The following is a 27,217-nucleotide window of genomic DNA, read 5'->3' on the forward strand; positions in this document are numbered from 1 at the left end:
TTATTCAGGGAGAATTGAGCCCGCAACTCTCTTACTCCCAATGAGGAAACTCAAGTTCCCCTTCAAGCCTTATATTGAAAAGGGCCCACAGAGCTTTGACCCTGATGTTTCCTTCTCTCTTTTGTACCTCCAGGTGCTTTAGAAAGGAGATACGTGAGTTGTTTCCACTTGCAACAATCTAGAGGTTTAACCAAAGAAGTCCTTCACTGCCCATGACTCGGCATCTAGCTGTTGCTAACGCTGCTTTGCTCACAAAGGCTCGAACACAGAGGCCGTCATTATTGTACTTTTCGTATCCTCGTGCAGACCGCCAGTCCTAAGAGACATGGAATGCTTCCTAGAGCTCAGGAACCACACAGAATAACTCTACATGGATTCTGCTGCATGCCAATCTGTGGCAGGATCCAAGAAGAACGTTAGCTTGAGACTGGTGGTCAAACGGGTTCTCCAATTCACTGAAGATGACTGAAGGATGAGCACCTAGCAAAGAATGGCAACCTCCAAGTTTCTTTCTTAGAAACTCACTTGTCATCACAAAGGCAATTGTGCTATGAAGGGAACATGTGCAACTACAGTGTTTCTCAGGGGGAATTCAGCCCGCAACTCTATAAATCCCAATGATGAAACTAAAGTTTCCTTTCAAGCCTTATTTACAAAAGACCCGCAGAGCATTGACCCTGCTGTTTCTTTCTCTATTTTGTACCTCAACGGTGCTTTAGACGGGAGATACTTGAGTTGTTTCAACTTACAACATTCTAGAGGTTTATCACAAGAAGCCTTTCACTTCCCAACACTCGGCCTCTAGCTGTTCTCAATGCTGCACTGCTCCGAACCCCAAACACACAAGCCGTCCTCTTGAAAGTTTCTCATCCTAGTGCAGATCCGACAGTACTGAGACCTGGAATGCTTCCTAGAGCTCAAGAACCACACGGAACAACGCTACATGGATTCACTTGCAAGCCAATCTGTGGCATGATAGAAGAGGTAGACTAGCATGAGGCTAGTGTTCAAACGGGTCGCCAAGTCACTGAAGATTACTGAAGGATGAGCACCTAGCAAAGAATGGCAACCTCCAAGTTCCTTGCCTAGAAACACACTTGGCATCACAAAGGCAACTGTGCTATGAAGGGAGCATGTGCAACTACAGTGTTTCTCAGGGAGAATTGAGCCCGCAACTCTCTTACTCCCAACGAGGGAAATCAAGTTTCCCTTCAAGCCTTATTGTGAAAAGGGGCCCACAGAGCTTTGACCCTGATGTTTCCTTCTCTCTTTTGTAGCTCCAGGTGCTTTAGAAAGGAGATACGTGAGTTGTTTCCACTTGCAACAATCTAGAGGTTTAACCAAAGAAGGCTTTCACTGCCCATGACTCGGCATCTAGCTGTTCCCAACGCTGCATTGCTCAGAAAGGCCCAAACACACAGGTCGTCCTACTTGTACTTTTCGCATCCTAGTGCAGAACTGCCAGTACTAAGAGACCCGGAATGCATCCTAGAGCTCAGGAACCACACCGAAGAACGCTCCATGGATTCTGCTGCATGCCAATCTGTGGCAGGATACAAGAGGAACGTTAGCTTGAGGCTAGCTGTCAAACGGGTTCTCCAATTCACTGACGATGACTGAAGGATGAGCACCTAGCAAAGAATGGCAACCTCCAAGTTTCTTGCCTAGAAACTCACTTGTCATCACGTAGGCAATTGTGCTATGAAGGGAGCATGTGCAACTACAGTGTTTCTCGGGGAGAATTGAGCCCACAACTCTCTAAATCCCAAAGAGGAAAATAAAGTTTCCTTTCAAGCCTTATTTTCAAAAGGGTCGCAGAGCATTGTCCCTGCAGTTTCCTTCTCTCTTTTGTATCTCAAAGGTGCTTTCGAAGGGAGATACTGAGTTGTTTCAACTTACAACATTCTAGAGGTTTATCAAAAGAAGCCCTTCACTTCCCATGACTCGGCCTCTAGCTGTTCCCAACTCTTCAATGCTCAGAACTCCCCTAACAGCAAGCCGTCCTCTTGAAAGTTTCTCATCCTAGTGCAGATCCAACAGTACTAAGAGACCGGGAATGCTTCCTAGAGCTCAAGTACCACACTGAAGAACTCTACATGGATTCTGTTGCATGCCAATCTGTGGCAGGATCCAAGAAGAACGTTAGCTTGAGGCTAGTGGTCAAACGGGTTCTCCAATTCACTGAAGATTACCGAAGGATGAGCACCTAGCAAAGAATGGCAACCTCCAAGTTTCTTTCCTAGAAACTCACTTGTCATCACGTAGGCAATTGTGCTATGAAGGGAGCATGTGCAACTACAGTGTTATTCAGGGAGAATTGAGCCCGCAACTCTCTTACTCCCAATGAGGAAACTCAAGTTCCCCTTCAAGCCTTATATTGAAAAGGGCCCACAGAGCTTTGACCCTGATGTTTCCTTCTCTCTTTTGTACCTCCAGGTGCTTTAGAAAGGAGATACGTGAGTTGTTTCCACTTGCAACAATCTAGAGGTTTAACCAAAGAAGTCCTTCACTGCCCATGACTCGGCATCTAGCTGTTGCTAACGCTGCTTTGCTCACAAAGGCTCGAACACAGAGGCCGTCATTCTTGTACTTTTCGTATCCTAGTGCAGACCGCCAGTCCTAAGAGACATGGAATGCTTCCTAGAGCTCAGGAACCACACAGAATAACTCTACATGGATTCTGCTGCATGCCAATCTGTGTCAGGATCCAAGAAGAACGTTAGCTTGAGACTGGTGGTCAAACGGGTTCTCCAATTCACTGAAGATGACTGAAGGATGAGCACCTAGCAAAGAATGGCAACCTCCAAGTTTCTTTCCTAGAAACTCACTTGTCATCACAAAGGCAATTGTGCTAAGAAGGGAACATGTGCAACTACAGTGTTTCTCAGGGGGAATTCAGCCCGCAACTCTATAAATCCCAATGATGAAACTAAAGTTTCCTTTCAAGCCTTATTTACAAAAGACCCGCAGAGCATTGACCCTGCTGTTTCTTTCTCTATTTTGTACCTCAACGGTGCTTTAGACGGGAGATACTTGAGTTGTTTCAACTTACAACATTCTAGAGGTTTATCACAAGAAGCCTTTCACTTCCCAACACTCGGCCTCTAGCTGTTCTCAATGCTGCACTGCTCCGAACCCCAAACACACAAGCCGTCCTCTTGAAAGTTTCTCATCCTAGTGCAGATCCGACAGTACTGAGACCTGGAATGCTTCCTAGAGCTCAAGAACCACACGGAACAACGCTACATGGATTCACTTGCAAGCCAATCTGTGGCATGATAGAAGAGGTAGACTAGCATGAGGCTAGTGTTCAAACGGGTCGCCAAGTCACTGAAGATTACTGAAGGATGAGCACCTAGCAAAGAATGGCAACCTCCAAGTTCCTTGCCTAGAAACACACTTGGCATCACAAAGGCAACTGTGCTATGAAGGGAGCATGTGCAACTACAGTGTTTCTCAGGGAGAATTGAGCCCGCAACTCTCTTACTCCCAACGAGGGAAATCAAGTTTCCCTTCAAGCTTTATTGTGAAAAGGGGCCCACAGAGCTTTGACCCTGATGTTTCCTTCTCTCTTTTGTAGCTCCAGGTGCTTTAGAAAGGAGATACGTGAGTTGTTTCCACTTGCAACAATCTAGAGGTTTAACCAAAGAAGGCCTTCACTGCCCATGACTCGGCATCTAGCTGTTCCCAACGCTGCATTGCTCAGAAAGGCCCAAACACACAGGTCGTCCTACTTGTACTTTTCGCATCCTAGTGCAGAACTGCCAGTACTAAGAGACCCGGAATGCATCCTAGAGCTCAGGAACCACACCGAAGAACGCTCCATGGATTCTGCTGCATGCCAATCTGTGGCAGGATACAAGAGGAACGTTAGCTTGAGGCTAGCTGTCAAACGGGTTCTCCAATTCACTGACGATGACTGAAGGATGAGCACCTAGCAAAGAATGGCAACCTCCAAGTTTCTTGCCTAGAAACTCACTTGTCATCACGTAGGCAATTGTGCTATGAAGGGAGCATGTGCAACTACAGTGTTTCTCGGGGAGAATTGAGCCCACAACTCTCTAAATCCCAAAGAGGAAAATAAAGTTTCCTTTCAAGCCTTATTTTCAAAAGGGTCGCAGAGCATTGTCCCTGCAGTTTCCTTCTCTCTTTTGTATCTCAAAGGTGCTTTCGAAGGGAGATACTGAGTTGTTTCAACTTACAACATTCTAGAGGTTTATCAAAAGAAGCCCTTCACTTCCCATGACTCGGCCTCTAGCTGTTCCCAACTCTTCAATGCTCAGAACTCCCCTAACAGCAAGCCGTCCTCTTGAAAGTTTCTCATCCTAGTGCAGATCCAACAGTACTAAGAGACCGGGAATGCTTCCTAGAGCTCAAGTACCACACTGAAGAACTCTACATGGATTCTGTTGCATGCCAATCTGTGGCAGGATCCAAGAAGAACGTTAGCTTGAGGCTAGTGGTCAAACGGGTTCTCCAATTCACTGAAGATTACCGAAGGATGAGCACCTAGCAAAGAATGGCAACCTCCAAGTTTCTTTCCTAGAAACTCACTTGTCATCACGTAGGCAATTGTGCTATGAAGGGAGCATGTGCAACTACAGTGTTATTCAGGGAGAATTGAGCCCGCAACTCTCTTACTCCCAATGAGGAAACTCAAGTTCCCCTTCAAGCCTTATATTGAAAAGGGCCCACAGAGCTTTGACCCTGATGTTTCCTTCTCTCTTTTGTACCTCCAGGTGCTTTAGAAAGGAGATACGTGAGTTGTTTCCACTTGCAACAATCTAGAGGTTTAACCAAAGAAGTCCTTCACTGCCCATGACTCGGCATCTAGCTGTTCCTAACGCTGCTTTGCTCACAAAGGCTCGAACACAGAGGCCGTCATTCTTGTACTTTTCGTATCCTAGTGCAGACCGCCAGTCCTAAGAGACATGGAATGCTTCCTAGAGCTCAGGAACCACACAGAATAACTCTACATGGATTCTGCTGCATGCCAATCTGTGTCAGGATCCAAGAAGAACGTTAGCTTGAGACTGGTGGTCAAACGGGTTCTCCAATTCACTGAAGATGACTGAAGGATGAGCACCTAGCAAAGAATGGCAACCTCCAAGTTTCTTTCTTAGAAACTCACTTGTCATCACAAAGGCAATTGTGCTAAGAAGGGAACATGTGCAACTACAGTGTTTCTCAGGGGGAATTCAGCCTGCAACTCTATAAATCCCAATGATGAAACTAAAGTTTCCTTTCAAGCCTTATTTACAAAAGACCTGCAGAGCATTGACCCTGCTGTTTCTTTCTCTATTTTGTACCTCAACGGTGCTTTAGACGGGAGATACTTGAGTTGTTTCAACTTACAACATTCTAGAGGTTTATCACAAGAAGCCTTTCACTTCCCAACACTCGGCATCTAGCTGTTCTCAACGCTGCACTGCTCCGAACCCCAAACACACAAGCCGTCCTCTTGAAAGTTTCTCATCCTAGTGCAGATCCGACAGTACTGAGACCTGGAATGCTTCCTAGAGCTCAAGAACCACACGGAACAACGCTACATGGATTCACTTGCAAGCCAATCTGTGGCATGATAGAAGAGGTAGACTAGCATGAGGCTAGTGTTCAAACGGGTCGCCAAGTCACTGAAGATTACTGAAGGATGAGCACCTAGCAAAGAATGGCAACCTCCAAGTTCCTTGCCTAGAAACACACTTGGCATCACAAAGGCAACTGTGCTATGAAGGGAGCATGTGCAACTACAGTGTTTCTCAGGGAGAATTGAGCCCGCAACTCTCTTACTCCCAACGAGGGAAATCAAGTTTCCCTTCAAGCCTTATTGTGAAAAGGGGCCCACAGAGCTTTGACCCTGATGTTTCCTTCTCTCTTTTGTACCTCCAGGTGCTTTAGAAAGGAGATACTTGAGTTGTTTCCACTTGCAACAATCTAGAGGTTTAACCAAAGAAGGCCTTCACTGCCCATGACTCGGCATCTAGCTGTTCCCAACGCTGCATTGCTCAGAAAGGCCCAAACACACAGGTCGTCCTACTTGTACTTTTCACATCCTAGTGCAGATCTGCCAGTACTAAGAGACCCGGAATGCATCCTAGAGCTCAGGAACCACACCGAAGAACGCTCCATGGATTCTGCTGCATGCCAATCTGTGGCAGGATACAAGAGGAACGTTAGCTTGAGGCTAGCTGTCAAAAGGGTTCTCCAATTCACTGACGATGACTGAAGGATGAGCACCTAGCAAAGAATGGCAACCTCCAAGTTTCTTGCCTAGAAACTCACTTGTCATCACGTAGGCAATTGTGCTATGAAGGGAGCATGTGCAACTACAGTGTTTCTCGGGGAGAATTGAGCCCACAACTCTCTAAATCCCAAAGAGGAAAATAAAGTTTCCTTTCAAGCCTTATTTTCAAAAGGGTCGCAGAGCATTGTCCCTGCAGTTTCCTTCTCTCTTTTGTATCTCAAAGGTGCTTTCGAAGGGAGAGACTGAGTTGTTTCAACTTACAACATTCTAGAGGTTTATCAAAAGAAGCCCTTCACTTCCCATGACTCGGCCTCTAGCTGTTCCCAACTCTTCAATGCTCAGAACTCCCCTAACACACAAGCCGTCCTCTTGAAAGTTTCTCATCCTACTGCAGATCCAACAGTACTAAGAGACCGGGAATGCTTCCTAGAGCTCAAGAACCACACTGAATAACTCTACATGGATTCTGCTGCATGCCAATCTGTGGCAGGATCCAAGAAGAACGTTAGCTTGAGGCTAGTGGCCAAACGGGTTCTCCAATTCACTGAAGATTACCGAAGGATGAGCACCTAGCAAAGAATGGCAACCTCCAAGTTTCTTTCTTAGGAACTCACTTGTCATCAAGTAGGCAATTGTGCTACGAAGGGAGCATGTGCAACTACAGTGTTATTCAGGGAGAATTGAGTCCGCAACTCTCTTACTCCCAATGAGGACAATCAAGTTCCCCTTCAAGCCTTATATTGAAAAGGGCCCACAGAGCTTTCACCCTGATGTTTCCTTCTCTCTTTTGTACCTCCAGGTGCTTTAGAAAGGAGATATGTGAGTTGTTTCCACTTGCAACAATCTAGAGGTTTAACCAAAGAAGTCCTTCACTGCCCATGACTCGGCATCTAGCTGTTGCTAACGCTGCTTTGCTCACAAAGGCTCTAACACAGAGGCCGTCATTCTTGTACTTTTCGTATCCTAGTGCAGACCGCCAGAACTCAGAGACATGGAATGCTTCCTAGAGCTCAGGAACCAAACAGAATAACTCTACATGGATTCTGCTACATGCCAATCTGTGTCAGGATCCAAGAAGAACGTTAGCTTGAGACTGGTGGTCAAACGGGTTCTCCAATGCACTGAAGATGACTGAAGGATGAGCACCTAGCAAAGAATGGCAACCTCCAAGTTTCTTTCTTAGAAACTCACTTGTCATCACAAAGGCAATTGTGCTATGAAGGGAACATGTGCAACTACAGTGTTTCTCAGGGGGAATTCAGCCCGCAACTCTATAAATCCCAATGATGAAACTAAAGTTTCCTTTCAAGCCTTATTTACAAAAGACCCGCAGAGCATTGACCCTGCTGTTTCTTTCTCTATTTTGTACCTCAACGGTGCTTTAGACGGGAGATACTTGAGTTGTTTCAACTTACAACATTCTAGAGGTTTATCACAAGAAGCCTTTCACTTCCCAACACTCGGCATCTAGCTGTTCTCAACGCTGCACTGCTCCGAACCCCAAACACACAAGCCGTCCTCTTGAAAGTTTCTCATCCTAGTGCAGATCCGACAGTACTGAGACCTGGAATGCTTCCTAGAGCTCAAGAACCACACGGAACAACGCTACATGAATTCACTTGCAAGCCAATCTGTGGCATGATAGAAGAGGTAGACTAGCATGAGGCTAGTGTTCAAACGGGTCGCCAAGTCACTGAAGATTACTGAAGGATGAGCACCTAGCAAAGAATGGCAACCTCCAAGTTCCTTGCCTAGAAACACACTTGGCATCACAAAGGCAATTGTGCTATGAAGGGAGCATGTGCAACTACAGTGTTTCTCAGGGAGAATTGAGCCCGCAACTCTCTTACTCCCAACGAGGGAAATCAAGTTTCCCTTCAAGCCTTATTTTGAAAAGGGGCCCACAGAGCTTTGACCCTGACGTTTCCTTCTCTCTTTTGTACCTCCAGGTGCTTTAGAAAGGAGATACTTGAGTTGTTTCCACTTGCAACAATCTAGAGGTTTAACCAAAGAAGGCCTTCACTGCCCATGACTCGGCATCTAGCTGTTCCCAACGCTGCATTGCTCAGAAAGGCCCAAACACACAGGTCGTCCTACTTGTACTTTTCACATCCTAGTGCAGATCTGCCAGTACTAAGAGACCCGGAATGCATCCTAGAGCTCAGGAACCACACCGAAGTACGCTCCATGGATTCTGCTGCATGCCAATCTGTGGCAGGATACAAGAGGAACGTTAGCTTGAGGCTAGCTGTCAAACGGGTTCTCCAATTCACTGAAGATGACTGAAGGATGAGCACCTAGCAAAGAATGGCAACCTCCAAGTTTCTTGCCTAGAAACTCACTTGTCATCACGTAGGCAATTGTGCTATGAAGGGAGCATGTGCAACTACAGTGTTTCTCGGGGAGAATTGAGCCCACAACTCTCTAAATCCCAAAGAGGAAAATAAAGTTTCCTTTCAAGCCTTATTTTCAAAAGGGTCGCAGAGCATTGTCCCTGCAGTTTCCTTCTCTCTTTTGTATCTCAAAGGTGCTTTCGAAGGGAGAGACTGAGTTGTTTCAACTTACAACATTCTAGAGGTTTATCAAAAGAAGCCCTTCACTTCCCATGACTCGGCCTCTAGCTGTTCCCAACTCTTCAATGCTCAGAACTCCCCTAACACACAAGCCGTCCTCTTGAAAGTTTCTCATCCTAGTGCAGATCCAACAGTACTAAGAGACCGGGAATGCTTCCTAGAGCTCAAGAACCACACTGAAGAACTCTACATGGATTCTGCTGCATGCCAATCTGTGGAAGGATCTAAGAAGAATGTTAGCTTGAGGCTAGTGGTCAAACGGGTTCTCCAATTCACTGAAGATTACCGAAGGATGAGCACCTAGCAAAGAATGGCAACCTCCAAGTTTCTTTCCTAGAAACTCACTTGTCATCACGTAGGCAATTGTGCTATGAAGGGAGCATGTGCAACTACAGTGTTTTTGAGGGAGAATTGAGCCCGCAACTCTCTTACTCCCAATGAGGACAATCAAGTTCCCCTTCAAGCCTTATATTGAAAAGGGCCCACAGAGCTTTGACCCTGATGTTTCCTTCTCTCTTTTGTACCTCCAGGTGCTTTAGAAAGGAGATACATGAGTTGTTTCCACTTGCAACAATCTAGAGGTTTAACCAAAGAAGTCCTTCACTGCCCATGACTCGGCATCTAGCTGTTGCTAACGCTGCTTTGCTCACAAAGGCTCGAACACAGAGGCCGTCATTCTTGTACTTTTCGTATCCTAGTGCAGACCGCCAGTACTAAGAGACATGGAATGCTTCCTAGAGCTCAAGAACCACACTGAATAACTCTACATGGATTCTGCTGCATGCCAATCTGTGGCAGGATCCAAGAAGAACGTTAGCTTGAGGCTAGTGGTCAAACGGGTTCTCCAATTCACTGAAGATTACCGAAGGATGAGCACCTAGCAAAGAATGGCAACCTCCAAGTTTCTTTCTTAGAAACTCACTTGTCATCACGTAGGCAATTGTGCTATGAAGGGAGCATGTGCAACTACAGTGTTATTCAGGGAGAATTGAGCCCGCAACTCTCTTACTCCCAATGAGGAAACTCAAGTTCCCCTTCAAGCCTTATATTGAAAAGGGTCCACAGAGCTTTGACCCTGATGTTTCCTTCTCTCTTTTGTACCTCCAGGTGCTTTAGAAAGGAGATACTTGAGTTGTTTCCACTTGCAACAATCTAGAGGTTTAACCAAAGAAGTCCTTCACTGCCCATGACTCGGCATCTAGCTGTTGCTAACGCTGCTTTGCTCACAAAGGCTCGAACACAGAGGCCGTCATTCTTGTACTTTTCGTATCCTAGTGCAGACCGCCAGTACTCAGAGACATGGAATGCTTCCTAGAGCTCAGGAACCAAACAGAATAACTCTACATGGATTCTGCTACATGCCAATCTGTGGCAGGATCCAAGAAGAACGTTAGCTTGAGACTGGTGGTCAAACGGGTTCTCCAATGCACTGAAGATGACTGAAGGATGAGCACCTAGCAAAGAATGGCAACCTCCAAGTTTCTTTCTTAGAAACTGACTTGTCATCACAAAGGCAATTGTGCTATGAAGGGAACATGTGCAACTACAGTGTTTCTCAGGGGGAATTCAGCCCGCAACTCTATAAATCCCAATGATGAAACTAAAGTTTCCTTTCAAGCCTTATTTACAAAAGACCCGCAGAGCATTGACCCTGCTGTTTCTTTCTCTATTTTGTACCTCAACGGTGCTTTAGACGGGAGATACTTGAGTTGTTTCAACTTACAACATTCTAGAGGTTTATCACAAGAAGCCTTTCACTTCCCAACACTCGGCATCTACCTGTTCTCAACGCTGCACTGCTCCGAACCCCAAACACACAAGCCGTCCTCTTGAAAGTTTCTCATCCTAGTGCAGATCCGACAGTACTGAGACCTGGAATGCTTCCTAGAGCTCAAGAACCACACGGAACAACGCTACATGGATTCACTTGCAAGCCAATCTGTGGCATGATAGAAGAGGTAGACTAGCATGAGGCTAGTGTTCAAACGGGTCGCCAAGTCACTGAAGATTACTGAAGGATGAGCACCTAGCAAAGAATGGCAACCTCCAAGTTCCTTGCCTAGAAACACACTTGGCATCACAAAGGCAATTGTGCTATGAAGGGAGCATGTGCAACTACAGTGTTTCTCAGGGAGAATTGAGCCCGCAACTCTCTTACTCCCAACGAGGGAAATCAAGTTTCCCTTCAAGCCTTATTTTGAAAAGGGGCCCACAGAGCTTTGACCCTGATGTTTCCTTCTCTCTTTTGTACCTCCAGGTGCTTTAGAAAGGAGATATTGAGTTGTTTCCACTTGCAACAATCTAGAGGTTTAACCAAAGAAGGCCTTCACTGCCCATGACTCGGCATCTAGCTGTTCCCAACGCTGCATTGCTCAGAAAGGCCCAAACACACAGGTCGTCCTACTTGTACTTTTCACATCCTAGTGCAGATCTGCCAGTACTAAGAGACCCGGAATGCATCCTAGAGCTCAGGAACCACACCGAAGAACGCTCCATGGATTCTGCTGCATGCCAATCTGTGGCAGGATACAAGAGGAACGTTAGCTTGAGGCTAGCTGTCAAACGGGTTCTCCAATTCACTGAAGATGACTGAAGGATGAGCACCTAGCAAAGAATGGCAACCTCCAAGTTTCTTGCCTAGAAACTCACTTGTCATCACGTAGGCAATTGTGCTATGAAGGGAGCATGTGCAACTACAGTGTTTCTCGGGGAGAATTGAGCCCACAACTCTCTAAATCCCAAAGAGGAAAATAAAGTTTCCTTTCAAGCCTTATTTTCAAAAGGGTCGCAGAGCATTGTCCCTGCAGTTTCCTTCTCTCTTTTGTATCTCAAAGGTGCTTTCGAAGGGAGAGACTGAGTTGTTTCAACTTACAACATTCTAGAGGTTTATCAAAAGAAGCCCTTCACTTCCCATGACTCGGCCTCTAGCTGTTCCCAACTCTTCAATGCTCAGAACTCCCCTAACACACAGGCCGTCGTCTTGAAAGTTTCTCATCCTAGTGCAGATCCAACAGTACTAAGAGACCGGGAATGCTTCCTAGAGCTCAAGAACCACACTGAATAACTCTACATGGATTCTGCTGCATGCCAATCTGTGGCAGGATCCAAGAAGAACGTTAGCTTGAGGCTAGTGGTCAAACGGGTTCTCCAATTCACTGAAGATTACCGAAGGATGAGCACCTAGCAAAGAATGGCAACCTCCAAGTTTCTTTCCTAGAAACTCACTTGTCATCACGTAGGCAATTGTGCTATGAAGGGAGCATGTGCAACTACAGTGTTATTCAGGGAGAATTGAGCCCGCAACTCTCTTACTCCCAATGAGGAAACTCAAGTTCCCCTTCAAGCCTTATATTGAAAAGGGCCCACAGAGCTTTGACCCTGAAGTTTCCTTCTCTCTTTTGTACCTCCAGGTGCTTTAGAAAGGAGATACTTGAGTTGTTTCCACTTGCAACAATCTAGAGGTTTAACCAAAGAAGTCCTTCACTGCCCATGACTCGGCATCTAGCTGTTGCTAACGCTGCTTTGCTCACAAAGGCTCGAACACAGAGGCCGTCATTCTTGTACTTTTCGTATCCTAGTGCAGACCGCCAGTACTCAGAGACATGGAATGCTTCCTAGAGCTCAGGAACCAAACAGAATAACTCTACATGGATTCTGCTACATGCCAATCTGTGGCAGGATCCAAGAAGAACGTTAGCTTGAGACTGGTGGTCAAACGGGTTCTCCAATGCACTGAAGATGACTGAAGGATGAGCACCTAGCAAAGAATGGCAACCTCCAAGTTTCTTTCTTAGAAACTCACTTGTCATCACAAAGGCAATTGTGCTATGAAGGGAACATGTGCAACTACAGTGTTTCTCAGGGGGAATTCAGCCCGCAACTCTATAAATCCCAATGATGAAACTAAAGTTTCCTTTCAAGCCTTATTTACAAAAGACCCGCAGAGCATTGACCCTGCTGTTTCTTTCTCTATTTTGTACCTCAACGGTGCTTTAGACGGGAGATACTTGAGTTGTTTCAAGTTACAACATTCTAGAGGTTTATCACAAGAAGCCTTTCACTTCCCAACACTCGGCATCTAGCTGTTCTCAACGCTGCACTGCTCCGAACCCCAAACACACAAGCCGTCCTCTTGAAAGTTTCTCATCCTAGTGCAGATCCGACAGTACTGAGACCTGGAATGCTTCCTAGAGCTCAAGAACCACACGGAACAACGCTACATGGATTCACTTGCAAGCCAATCTGTGGCATGATAGAAGAGGTAGACTAGCATGAGGCTAGTGTTCAAACGGGTCGCCAAGTCACTGAAGATTACTGAAGGATGAGCACCTAGCAAAGAATGGCAACCTCCAAGTTCCTTGCCTAGAAACACACTTGGCATCACAAAGGCAATTGTGCTATGAAGGGAGCATGTGCAACTACAGTGTTTCTCAGGGAGAATTGAGCCCGCAACTCTCTTACTCCCAACGAGGGAAATCAAGTTTCCCTTCAAGCCTTATTTTGAAAAGGGGCCCACAGAGCTTTGACCCTGATGTTTCCTTCTCTCTTTTGTACCTCCAGGTGCTTTAGAAAGGAGATACTTGAGTTGTTTCCACTTGCAACAATCTAGAGGTTTAACCAAAGAAGGCCTTCACTGCCCATGACTCGGCATCTAGCTGTTCCCAACGCTGCATTCCTCAGAAAGGCCCAAACACACAGGTCGTCCTACTTGTACTTTTCGCATCCTAGTGCAGAACTGCCAGTACTAAGAGACCCGGAATGCATCCTAGAGCTCAGGAACCACACCGAAGAATGCTCCATGGATTCTGTTGCATGCCAATCTGTGGCAGGATACAAGAGGAACGTTAGCTTGAGGCTAGCTGTCAAACGGGTTCTCCAATTCACTGAAGATGACTGAAGGATGAGCACCTAGCAAAGAATGGCAACCTCCAAGTTTCTTGCCTAGAAACTCACTTGTCATCACGTAGGCAATTGTGCTATGAAGGGAGCATGTGCAACTACAGTGTTTCTCGGGGAGAATTGAGCCCACAACTCTCTAAATCCCAAAGAGAAAAATAAAGTTTCCTTTCAAGCCTTATTTTCAAAAGGGTCGCAGAGCATTGTCCCTGCAGTTTCCTTCTCTCTTTTGTATCTCAAAGGTGCTTTCGAAGGGAGAGACTGAGTTGTTTCAACTTACAACATTCTAGAGGTTTATCAAAAGAAGCCCTTCACTTCCCATGACTCGGCCTCTAGCTGTTCCCAACTCTTCAATGCTCAGAACTCCCCTAACACACAGGCCGTCGTCTTCAAAGTTTCTCATCCTAGTGCAGATCCAACAGTACTAAGAGACCGGGAATGCTTCCTAGAGCTCAAGAACCACACTGAAGAACTCTACATGGATTCTGCTGCATGCCAATCTGTGGCAGGATCCAAGAAGAACGTTAGCTTGAGGCTAGTGGTCAAACGGGTTCTCCAATTCACTGAAGATTACCGAAGGATGAGCACCTAGCAAAGAATGGCAACCTCCAAGTTTCTTTCCTAGAAACTCACTTGTCATCACGTAGGCAATTGTGCTATGAAGGGAGCATGTGCAACTACAGTGTTATTCAGGGAGAATTGAGCCCGCAACTCTCTTACTCCCAATGAGGAAACTCAAGTTCCCCTTCAAGCCTTATATTGAAAAGGGCCCACAGAGCTTTGACCCTGATGTTTCCTTCTCTCTTTTGTACCTCCAGGTGCTTTAGAAAGGAGATACGTGAGTTGTTTCCACTTGCAACAATCTAGAGGTTTAACCAAAGAAGTCCTTCACTGCCCATGACTCGGCATCTAGCTGTTCCTAACGCTGCTTTGCTCACAAAGGCTCGAACACAGAGGCCGTCATTCTTGTACTTTTCGTATCCTAGTGCAGACCGCCAGTACTAAGAGACATGGAATGCTTCCTAGAGCTCAGGAACCACACAGAATAACTCTACATGGATTCTGCTACATGCCAATCTGTGTCAGGATCCAAGAAGAACGTTAGCTTGAGACTGGTGGTCAAACGGGTTCTCCAATTCACTGAAGATGACTGAAGGATGAGCACCTAGCAAAGAATGGCAACCTCCAAGTTTCTTTCTTAGAAACTCACTTGTCATCACAAAGGCAATTGTGCTATGAAGGGAACATGTGCAACTACAGTGTTTCTCAGGGGGAATTCAGCCCGCAACTCTATAAATCCCAATGATGAAACTAAAGTTTCCTTTCAAGCCTTATTTACAAAAGACCCGCAGAGCATTGACCCTGCTGTTTCTTTCTCTATTTTGTACCTCAACGGTGCTTTAGACGGGAGATACTTGAGTTGTTTCAACTTACAACATTCTAGAGGTTTATCACAAGAAGCCTTTCACTTCCCAACACTCGGCATCTAGCTGTTCTCAACGCTGCACTGCTCCGAACCCCAAACACACAAGCCGTCCTCTTGAAAGTTTCTCATCCTAGTGCAGATCCGACAGTACTGAGACCTGGAATGCTTCCTAGAGCTCAAGAACCACACGGAACAACGCTACATGGATTCACTTGCAAGCCAATCTGTGGCATGATAGAAGAGGTAGACTAGCATGAGGCTAGTGTTCAAACGGGTCGCCAAGTCACTGAAGATTACTGAAGGATGAGCACCTAGCAAAGAATGGCAACCTCCAAGTTCCTTGCCTAGAAACACACTTGGCATCACAAAGGCAATTGTGCTATGAAGGGAGCATGTGCAACCACAGTGTTTCTCAGGGAGAATTGAGCCCGCAACTCTCTTACTCCCAACGAGGGAAATCAAGTTTCCCTTCAAGCCTTATTTTGAAAAGGGGCCCACAGAGCTTTGACCCTGATGTTTCCTTCTCTCTTTTGTACCTCCAGGTGCTTTAGAAAGGAGATATTGAGTTGTTTCCACTTGCAACAATCTAGAGGTTTAACCAAAGAAGGCCTTCACTGCCCATGACTCGGCATCTAGCTGTTCCCAACGCTGCATTGCTCAGAAAGGCCCAAACACACAGGTCATCCTACTTGTACTTTTCGCATCCTAGTGCAGAACTGCCAGTACTAAGAGACCCGGAATGCATCCTAGAGCTCAGGAACCACACCGAAGAACGCTCCATGGATTCTGTTGCATGCCAATCTGTGGCAGGATACAAGAGGAACGTTAGCTTGAGGCTAGCTGTCAAACGGGTTCTCCAATTCACTGAAGATGACTGAAGGATGAGCACCTAGCAAAGAATGGCAACCTCCAAGTTTCTTGCCTAGAAACTCACTTGTCATCACGTAGGCAATTGTGCTATGAAGGGAGCATGTGCAACTACAGTGTTTCTCGGGGAGAATTGAGCCCACAACTCTCTAAATCCCAAAGAGGAAAATAAAGTTTCCTTTCAAGCCTTATTTTCAAAAGGGTCGCAGAGCATTGTCCCTGCAGTTTCCTTCTCTCTTTTGTATCTCAAAGGTGCTTTCGAAGGGAGAGACTGAGTTGTTTCAACTTACAACATTCTAGAGGTTTATCAAAAGAAGCCCTTCACTTCCCATGACTCGGCCTCTAGCTGTTCCCAACTCTTCAATGCTCAGAACTCCCCTAACACACAGGCCGTCGCCTTCAAAGTTTCTCATCCTAGTGCAGATCCAACAGTACTAAGAGACCGGGAATGTTTCCTAGAGCTCAAGAACCACACTGAAGAACTCTACATGGATTCTGCTGCATGCCAATCTGTGGCAGGATCCAAGAAGAACGTTAGCTTGAGGCTAGTGGTCAAACGGGTTCTCCAATTCACTGAAGATTACCGAAGGATGAGCACCTAGCAAAGAATGGCAACCTCCAAGTTTCTTTCCTAGAAACTCACTTGTCATCACGTAGGCAATTGTGCTATGAAGGGAGCATGTGCAACTACAGTGTTATTCAGGGAGAATTGAGCCCGCAACTCTCTTACTCCCAATGAGGAAACTCAAGTTCCCCTTCAAGCCTTATATTGAAAAGGGCCCACAGAGCTTTGACCCTGATGTTTCCTTCTCTCTTTTGTACCTCCAGGTGCTTTAGAAAGGAGATACGTGAGTTGTTTCCACTTGCAACAATCTAGAGGTTTAACCAAAGAAGTCCTTCACTGCCCATGACTCGGCATCTAGCTGTTCCTAACGCTGCTTTGCTCACAAAGGCTCGAACACAGAGGCCGTCATTCTTGTACTTTTCGTATCCTAGTGCAGACCGCCAGTACTAAGAGACATGGAATGCTTCCTAGAGCTCAGGAACCACACAGAATAACTCTACATGGATTCTGCTACATGCCAATCTGTGTCAGGATCCAAGAAGAACGTTAGCTTGAGACTGGTGGTCAAACGGGTTCTCCAATTCACTGAAGATGACTGAAGGATGAGCACCTAGCAAAGAATGGCAACCTCCAAGTTTCTTTCTTAGAAACTCACTTGTCATCACAAAGGCAATTGTGCTATGAAGGGAACATGTGCAACTACAGTGTTTCTCAGGGGGAATTCAGCCCGCAACTCTATAAATCCCAATGATGAAACTAAAGTTTCCTTTCAAGCCTTATTTACAAAAGACCCGCAGAGCATTGACCCTGCTGTTTCTTTCTCTATTTTGTACCTCAACGGTGCTTTAGACGGGAGATACTTGAGTTGTTTCAACTTACAACATTCTAGAGGTTTATCACAAGAAGCCTTTCACTTCCCAACACTCGGCATCTAGCTGTTCTCAACGCTGCACTGCTCCGAACCCCAAACACACAAGCCGTCCTCTTGAAAGTTTCTCATCCTAGTGCAGATCCGACAGTACTGAGACCTGGAATGCTTCCTAGAGCTCAAGAACCACACGGAACAACGCTACATGGATTCACTTGCAAGCCAATCTGTGGCATGATAGAAGAGGTAGACTAGCATGAGGCTAGTGTTCAAACGGGTCGCCAAGTCACTGAAGATTACTGAAGGATGAGCACCTAGCAAAGAATGGCAACCTCCAAGTTCCTTGCCTAGAAACACACTTGGCATCACAAAGGCAATTGTGCTATGAAGGGAGCATGTGCAACTACAGTGTTTCTCAGGGAGAATTGAGCCCGCAACTCTCTTACTCCCAACGAGGGAAATCAAGTTTCCCTTCAAGCCTTATTGTGAAAACGGGCCCACAGAGCTTTGACCCTGATGTTTCCTTCTCTCTTTTGTACCTCCAGGTGCTTTAGAAAGGAGATACTTGAGTTGTTTCCACTTGCAACAATCTAGAGGTTTAACCAAAGAAGGCCTTCACTGCCCATGACTCGGCATCTAGCTGTTCCCAACGCTGCATTGCTCAGAAAGGCCCAAACACACAGGTCGTCCTACTTGTACTTTTCGCATCCTAGTGCAGAACTGCCAGTACTAAGAGACCCGGAATGCATCCTAGAGCTCAGGAACCACACCGAAGAACGCTCCATGGATTCTGTTGCATGCCAATCTGTGGCAGGATACAAGAGGAACGTTAGCTTGAGGCTAGCTGTCAAACGGGTTCTCCATTTCACTGAAGATGACTGAAGGATGAGCACCTAGCAAAGAATGGCAACCTCCAAGTTTCTTGCCTAGAAACTCACTTGTCATCACGTAGGCAATTGTGCTATGAAGGGAGCATGTGCAACTACAGTGTTTCTCGGGAAGAATTGAGCCCACAACTCTCTAAATCCCAAAGAGGAAAATAAAGTTTCCTTTCAAGCCTTATTTTCAAAAGGGTCGCAGAGCATTGTCCCTGCAGTTTCCTTCTCTCTTTTGTATCTCAAAGGTGCTTTCGAAGGGAGAGACTGAGTTGTTTCAACTTACAACATTCTAGAGTTTTATCAAAAGAAGCCCTTCACTTCCCATGACTCGGCCTCTAGCTGTTCCCAACTCTTCAATGCTCAGAACTCCCCTAACACACAAGCCGTCCTCTTGAAAGTTTCTCATCCTAGTGCAGATCCAACAGTACTAAGAGACCGGGAATGCTTCCTAGAGCTCAAGAACCACACTGAATAACTCTACATGGATTCTGCTGCATGCCAATCTGTGGCAGGATCCAAGAAGAACGTTAGCTTGAGGCTAGTGGTCAAACGGGTTCTCCAATTCACTGAAGATTACCGAAGGATGAGCACCTAGCAAAGAATGGCAACCTCCAAGTTTCTTTCCTAGAAACTCACTTGTCATCACGTAGGCAATTGTGCTATGAAGGGAGCATGTGCAACTACAGTGTTTCTCAGGGGGAATTCAGCCCGCACTCTATAAATCCCAATGATGAAACTAAAGTTTCCTTTCAAGCCTTATTTACAAAAGACCCGCAGAGCATTGACCCTGCTGTTTCTTTCTCTATTTTGTACCTCAACGGTGCTTTAGACGGGAGATACTTGAGTTGTTTCAACTTACAACATTCTAGAGGTTTATCACAAGAAGCCTTTCACTTCCCAACACTCGGCATCTACCTGTTCTCAACGCTGCACTGCTCCGAACCCCAAACACACAAGCCGTCCTTTTGAAAGTTTCTCATCCTAGTGCAGATCCGACAGTACTGAGACCTGGAATGCTTCCTAGAGCTCAAGAACCACACGGAACAACGCTACATGGATTCACTTGCAAGCCAATCTGTGGCATGATAGAAGAGGTAGACTAGCATGAGGCTAGTGTTCAAACGGGTCGCCAAGTCACTGAAGATTACTGAAGGATGAGCACCTAGCAAAGAATGGCAACCTCCAAGTTCCTTGCCTAGAAACACACTTGGCATCACAAAGGCAATTGTGCTATGAAGGGAGCATGTGCAACTACAGTGTTTCTCAGGGAGAATTGAGCCCGCAACTCTCTTACTCCCAACGAGGGAAATCAAGTTTCCCTTCAAGCCTTATTTTGAAAAGGGGCCCACAGAGCTTTGACCCTGATGTTTCCTTCTCTCTTTTGTACCTCCAGGTGCTTTAGAAAGGAGATATTGAGTTGTTTCCACTTGCAACAATCTAGAGGTTTAACCAAAGAAGGCCTTCACTGCCCATGACTCGGCATCTAGCTGTTCCCAACGCTGCATTGCTCAGAAAGGCCCAAACACACAGGTCGTCCTACTTGTACTTTTCACATCCTAGTGCAGATCTGCCAGTACTAAGAGACCCGGAATGCATCCTAGAGCTCAGGAACCACACCGAAGAACGCTCCATGGATTCTGCTGCATGCCAATCTGTGGCAGGATACAAGAGGAACGTTAGCTTGAGGCTAGCTGTCAAACGGGTTCTCCAATTCACTGAAGATGACTGAAGGATGAGCACCTAGCAAAGAATGGCAACCTCCAAGTTTCTTGCCTAGAAACTCACTTGTCATCACGTAGGCAATTGTGCTATGAAGGGAGCATGTGCAACTACAGTGTTTCTCGGGGAGAATTGAGCCCACAACTCTCTAAATCCCAAAGAGGAAAATAAAGTTTCCTTTCAAGCCTTATTTTCAAAAGGGTCGCAGAGCATTGTCCCTGCAGTTTCCTTCTCTCTTTTGTATCTCAAAGGTGCTTTCGAAGGGAGAGACTGAGTTGTTTCAACTTACAACATTCTAGAGGTTTATCAAAAGAAGCCCTTCACTTCCCATGACTCGGCCTCTAGCTGTTCCCAACTCTTCAATGCTCAGAACTCCCCTAACACACAAGCCGTCCTCTTGAACGTTTCTCATCCTAGTGCAGATCCAACAGTACTAAGAGACCGGGAATGCTTCCTAGAGCTCAAGAACCACACTGAATAACTCTACATGGATTCTGCTGCATGCCAATCTGTGGCAGGATCCAAGAAGAACGTTAGCTTGAGGCTAGTGGTCAAACGGGTTCTCCAATTCACTGAAGATTACCGAAGGATGAGCACCTAGCAAAGAATGGCAACCTCCAAGTTTCTTTCCTAGAAACTCACTTGTCATCACGTAGGCAATTGTGCTATGAAGGGAGCATGTGCAACTACAGTGTTTTTCAGGGAGAATTGAGCCCGCAACTCTCTTACTCCCAATGAGGAAACTCAAGTTCCCCTTCAAGCCTTATATTGAAAAGGGCCCACAGAGCTTTGACCCTGATGTTTCCTTCTCTCTTTTGTACCTCCAGGTGCTTTAGAAAGGAGATACGTGAGTTGTTTCCACTTGCAACAATCTAGAGGTTTAACCAAAGAAGTCCTTCACTGCCCATGACTCGGCATCTAGCTGTTCCTAACGCTGCTTTGCTCACAAAGGCTCGAACACAGAGGCCGTCATTCTTGTACTTTTCGTATCCTAGTGCAGACCGCCAGTACTAAGAGACATGGAATGCTTCCTAGAGCTCAGGAACCACACAGAATAACTCTACATGGATTCTGCTACATGCCAATCTGTGTCAGGATCCAAGAAGAACGTTAGCTTGAGACTGGTGGTCAAACGGGTTCTCCAATTCACTGAAGATGACTGAAGGATGAGCACCTAGCAAAGAATGGCAACCTCCAAGTTTCTTTCTTAGAAACTCACTTGTCATCACAAAGGCAATTGTGCTATGAAGGGAACATGTGCAACTACAGTGTTTCTCAGGGGGAATTCAGCCCGCAACTCTATAAATCCCAATGATGAAACTAAAGTTTCCTTTCAAGCCTTATTTACAAAAGACCCGCAGAGCATTGACCCTGCTGTTTCTTTCTCTATTTTGTACCTCAACGGTGCTTTAGACGGGAGATACTTGAGTTGTTTCAACTTACAACATTCTAGAGGTTTATCACAAGAAGCCTTTCACTTCCCAACACTCGGCATCTAGCTGTTCTCAACGCTGCACTGCTCCGAACCCCAAACACACAAGCCGTCCTCTTGAAAGTTTCTCATCCTAGTGCAGATCCGACAGTACTGAGACCTGGAATGCTTCCTAGAGCTCAAGAACCACACGGAACAACGCTACATGGATTCACTTGCAAGCCAATCTGTGGCATGATAGAAGAGGTAGACTAGCATGAGGCTAGTGTTCAAACGGGTCGCCAAGTCACTGAAGATTACTGAAGGATGAGCACCTAGCAAAGAATGGCAACCTCCAAGTTCCTTGCCTAGAAACACACTTGGCATCACAAAGGCAATTGTGCTATGAAGGGAGCATGTGCAACTACAGTGTTTCTCAGGGAGAATTGAGCCCGCAACTCTCTTACTCCCAACGAGGGAAATAAAGTTTCCCTTCAAGCCTTATTGTGAAAACGGGCCCACAGAGCTTTGACCCTGATGTTTCCTTCTCTCTTTTGTACCTCCAGGTGCTTTAGAAAGGAGATACTTGAGTTGTTTCCACTTGCAACAATCTAGAGGTTTAACCAAAGAAGGCCTTCACTGCCCATGACTCGGCATCTAGCTGTTCCCAACGCTGCATTGCTCAGAAAGGCCCAAACACACAGGTCGTCCTACTTGTACTTTTCGCATCCTAGTGCAGAACTGCCAGTACTAAGAGACCCGGAATGCATCCTAGAGCTCAGGAACCACACCGAAGAACGCTCCATGGATTCTGTTGCATGCCAATCTGTGGCAGGATACAAGAGGAACGTTAGCTTGAGGCTAGGTGTCAAACGGGTTCTCCAATTCACTGAAGATGACTGAAGGATGAGCACCTAGCAAAGAATGGCAACCTCCAAGTTTCTTGCCTAGAAACTCACTTGTCATCACGTAGGCAATTGTGCTATGAAGGGAGCATGTTCAACTACAGTGTTTCTCGGGGAGAATTGAGCCCACAACTCTCTAAATCCCAAAGAGGAAAATAAAGTTTCCTTTCAAGCCTTATTTTCAAAAGGGTCGCAGAGCATTGTCCCTGCAGTTTCCTTCTCTCTTTTGTATCTCAAAGGTGCTTTCGAAGGGAGAGACTGAGTTGTTTCAACTTACAACATTCTAGAGGTTTATCAAAAGAAGCCCTTCACTTCCCATGACTCGGCCTCTAGCTGTTCCCAACTCTTCAATGCTCAGAACTCCCCTAACACACAAGCCGTCCTCTTGAAAGTTTCTCATCCTAGTGCAGATCCAACAGTACTAAGAGACCGGGAATGCTTCCTAGAGCTCAAGAACCACACTGAATAACTCTACATGGATTCTGCTGCATGCCAATCTGTGGCAGGATCCAAGAAGAACGTTAGCTTGAGGCTAGTGGTCAAACGGGTTCTCCAATTCACTGAAGATTACCGAAGGATGAGCACCTAGCAAAGAATGGCAACCTCCAAGTTTCTTTCCTAGAAACTCACTTGTCATCACGTAGGCAATTGTGCTATGAAGGGAGCATGTGCAACTACAGTGTTTCTCAGGGGGAATTCAGCCCGCAACTCTATAAATCCCAATGATGAAACTAAAGTTTCCTTTCAAGCCTTATTTACAAAAGACCCGCAGAGCATTGACCCTGCTGTTTCTTTCTCTATTTTGTACCTCAACGGTGCTTTAGACGGGAGATACTTGAGTTGTTTCAACTTACAACATTCTAGAGGTTTATCACAAGAAGCCTTTCACTTCCCAACACTCGGCATCTACCTGTTCTCAACGCTGCACTGCTCCGAACCCCAAACACACAAGCCGTCCTTTTGAAAGTTTCTCATCCTAGTGCAGATCCGACAGTACTGAGACCTGGAATGCTTCCTAGAGCTCAAGAACCACACGGAACAACGCTACATGGATTCACTTGCAAGCCAATCTGTGGCATGATAGAAGAGGTAGACTAGCATGAGGCTAGTGTTCAAACGGGTCGCCAAGTCACTGAAGATTACTGAAGGATGAGCACCTAGCAAAGAATGGCAACCTCCAAGTTCCTTGCCTAGAAACACACTTGGCATCACAAAGGCAATTGTGCTATGAAGGGAGCATGTGCAACTACAGTGTTTCTCAGGGAGAATTGAGCCCGTAACTCTCTTACTCCCAACGAGGGAAATCAAGTTTCCCTTCAAGTCTTATTTTGAAAAGGGGCCCACAGAGCTTTGACCCTGATGTTTCCTTCTCTCTTTTGTACCTCCAGGTGCTTTAGAAAGGAGATATTGAGTTGTTTCCACTTGCAACAATCTAGAGGTTTAAGCAAAGAAGGCCTTCACTGCCCATGACTCGGCATCTAGCTGTTCCCAACGCTGCATTGCTCAGAAAGGCCCAAACACACAGGTCGTCCTACTTGTACTTTTCACATCCTAGTGCAGATCTGCCAGTACTAAGAGACCCGGAATGCATCCTAGAGCTCAGGAACCACACCGAAGAACGCTCCATGGATTCTGCTGCATGCCAATCTGTGGCAGGATACAAGAGGAACGTTAGCTTGAGGCTAGCTGTCAAACGGGTTGTCCAATTCACTGAAGATGACTGAAGGATGAGCACCTAGCAAAGAATGGCAACCTCCAAGTTTCTTGCCTAGAAACTCACTTGTCATCACGTAGGCAATTGTGCTATGAAGGGAGCATGTTCAACTACAGTGTTTCTCGGGGAGAATTGAGCCCACAACTCTCTAAATCCCAAAGAGGAAAATAAAGTTTCCTTTCAAGCCTTATTTTCAAAAGGGTCGCAGAGCATTGTCCCTGCAGTTTCCTTCTCTCTTTTGTATCTCAAAGGTGCTTTCGAAGGGAGAGACTGAGTTGTTTCAACTTACAACATTCTAGAGGTTTATCAAAAGAAGCCCTTCACTTCCCATGACTCGGCCTCTAGCTGTTCCCAACTCTTCAATGCTCAGAACTCCCCTAACACACAAGCCGTCCTCTTGAAAGTTTCTCATCCTAGTGCAGATCCAACAGTACTAAGAGACCGGGAATGCTTCCTAGAGCTCAAGAACCACACTGAATAACTCTACATGGATTCTGCTGCATGCCAATCTGTGGCAGGATCCAAGAAGAACGTTAGCTTGAGGCTAGTGGTCAAACGGGTTCTCCAATTCACTGAAGATTACCGAAGGATGAGCACCTAGCAAAGAATGGCAACCTCCAAGTTTCTTTCCTAGAAACTCACTTGTCATCACGTAGGCAATTGTGCTATGAAGGGAGCATGTGCAACTACAGTGTTTCTCAGGGGGAATTCAGCCCGCAACTCTATAAATCCCAATGATGAAACTAAAGTTTCCTTTCAAGCCTTATTTACAAAAGACCCGCAGAGCATTGACCCTGCTGTTTCTTTCTCTATTTTGTACCTCAACGGTGCTTTAGACGGGAGATACTTGAGTTGTTTCAACTTACAACATTCTAGAGGTTTATCACAAGAAGCCTTTCACTTCCCAACACTCGGCATCTACCTGTTCTCAACGCTGCACTGCTCCGAACCCCAAACACACAAGCCGTCCTTTTGAAAGTTTCTCATCCTAGTGCAGATCCGACAGTACTGAGACCTGGAATGCTTCCTAGAGCTCAAGAACCACACGGAACAACGCTACATGGATTCACTTGCAAGCCAATCTGTGGCATGATAGAAGAGGTAGACTAGCATGAGGCTAGTGTTCAAACGGGTCGCCAAGTCACTGAAGATTACTGAAGGATGAGCACCTAGCAAAGAATGGCAACCTCCAAGTTCCTTGCCTAGAAACACACTTGGCATCACAAAGGCAATTGTGCTATGAAGGGAGCATGTGCAACTACAGTGTTTCTCAGGGAGAATTGAGCCCGCAACTCTCTTACTCCCAACGAGGGAAATCAAGTTTCCCTTCAAGTCTTATTTTGAAAAGGGGCCCACAGAGCTTTGACCCTGATGTTTCCTTCTCTCTTTTGTACCTCCAGGTGCTTTAGAAAGGAGATATTGAGTTGTTTCCACTTGCAACAATCTAGAGGTTTAAGCAAAGAAGGCCTTCACTGCCCATGACTCGGCATCTAGCTGTTCCCAACGCTGCATTGCTCAGAAAGGCCCAAACACACAGGTCGTCCTACTTGTACTTTTCACATCCTAGTGCAGATCTGCCAGTACTAAGAGACCCGGAATGCATCCTAGAGCTCAGGAACCACACCGAAGAACGCTCCATGGATTCTGCTGCATGCCAATCTGTGGCAGGATACAAGAGGAACGTTAGCTTGAGGCTAGCTGTCAAACGGGTTGTCCAATTCACTGAAGATGACTGAAGGATGAGCACCTAGCAAAGAATGGCAACCTCCAAGTTTCTTGCCTAGAAACTCACTTGTCATCACGTAGGCAATTGTGCTATGAAGGGAGCATGTGCAACTACAGTGTTTCTCGGGGAGAATTGAGCCCACAACTCTCTAAATCCCAAAGAGGAAAATAAAGTTTCCTTTCAAGCCTTATTTTCAAAAGGGTCGCAGAGCATTATCCCTGCAGTTTCCTTCTCTCTTTTGTATCTCAAAGGTGCTTTCGAAGGGAGAGACTGAGTTGTTTCAACTTACAACATTCTAGAGGTTTATCAAAAGAAGCCCTTCACTTCCCATGACTCGGCCTCTAGCTGTTCCCAACTCTTCAATGCTCAGAACTCCCCTAACACACAAGCCGTCCTCTTGAACGTTTCTCATCCTAGTGCAGATCCAACAGTACTAAGAGACCGGGAATGCTTCCTAGAGCTCAAGAACCACACTGAATAACTCTACATGGATTCTGCTGCATGCCAATCTGTGGCAGGATCCAAGAAGAACGTTAGCTTGAGGCTAGTGGTCAAACGGGTTCTCCAATTCACTGAAGATTACCGAAGGATGAGCACCTAGCAAAGAATGGCAACCTCCAAGTTTCTTTCCTAGAAACTCACTTGTCATCACGTAGGCAATTGTGCTATGAAGGGAGCATGTGCAACTACAGTGTTTTTCAGGGAGAATTGAGCCCGCAACTCTCTTACTCCCAATGAGGAAACTCAAGTTCCCCTTCAAGCCTTATATTGAAAAGGGCCCACAGAGCTTTGACCCTGATGTTTCCTTCTCTGTTTTGTACCTCCAGGTGCTTTAGAAAGGAGATACGTGTGTTGTTTCCACTTGCAACAATCTAGAGGTTTAACCAAAGAAGTCCTTCACTGCCCATGACTCGGCATCTAGCTGTTCCTAACGCTGCTTTGCTCACAAAGGCTCGAACACAGAGGCCGTCATTCTTGTACTTTTCGTATCCTAGTGCAGACCGCCAGTCCTAAGAGACATGGAATGCTTCCTAGAGCTCAGGAACCACACAGAATAACTCTACATGGATTCTGCTGCATGCCAATCTGTGGCAGGATCCAAGAAGAACGTTAGCTTGAGACTGGTGGTCAAACGGGTTCTCCAATTCACTGAAGATGACTGAAGGATGAGCACCTAGCAAAGAATGGCAACCTCCAAGTTTCTTTCTTAGAAACTCACTTGTCATCACAAAGGCAATTGTGCTATGAAGGGAACATGTGCAACTACAGTGTTTCTCAGGGGGAATTCAGCCCGCAACTCTATAAATCCCAATGATGAAACTAAAGTTTCCTTTCAAGCCTTATTTACAAAAGACCCGCAGAGCATTGACCCTGCTGTTTCTTTCTCTATTTTGTACCTCAACGGTGCTTTAGACGGGAGATACT

Source organism: Eubalaena glacialis, chromosome 7, assembly GCF_028564815.1.
Source record: "Eubalaena glacialis isolate mEubGla1 chromosome 7, mEubGla1.1.hap2.+ XY, whole genome shotgun sequence".
Taxonomy (NCBI): Eukaryota; Metazoa; Chordata; class Mammalia; order Artiodactyla; family Balaenidae; genus Eubalaena; species Eubalaena glacialis.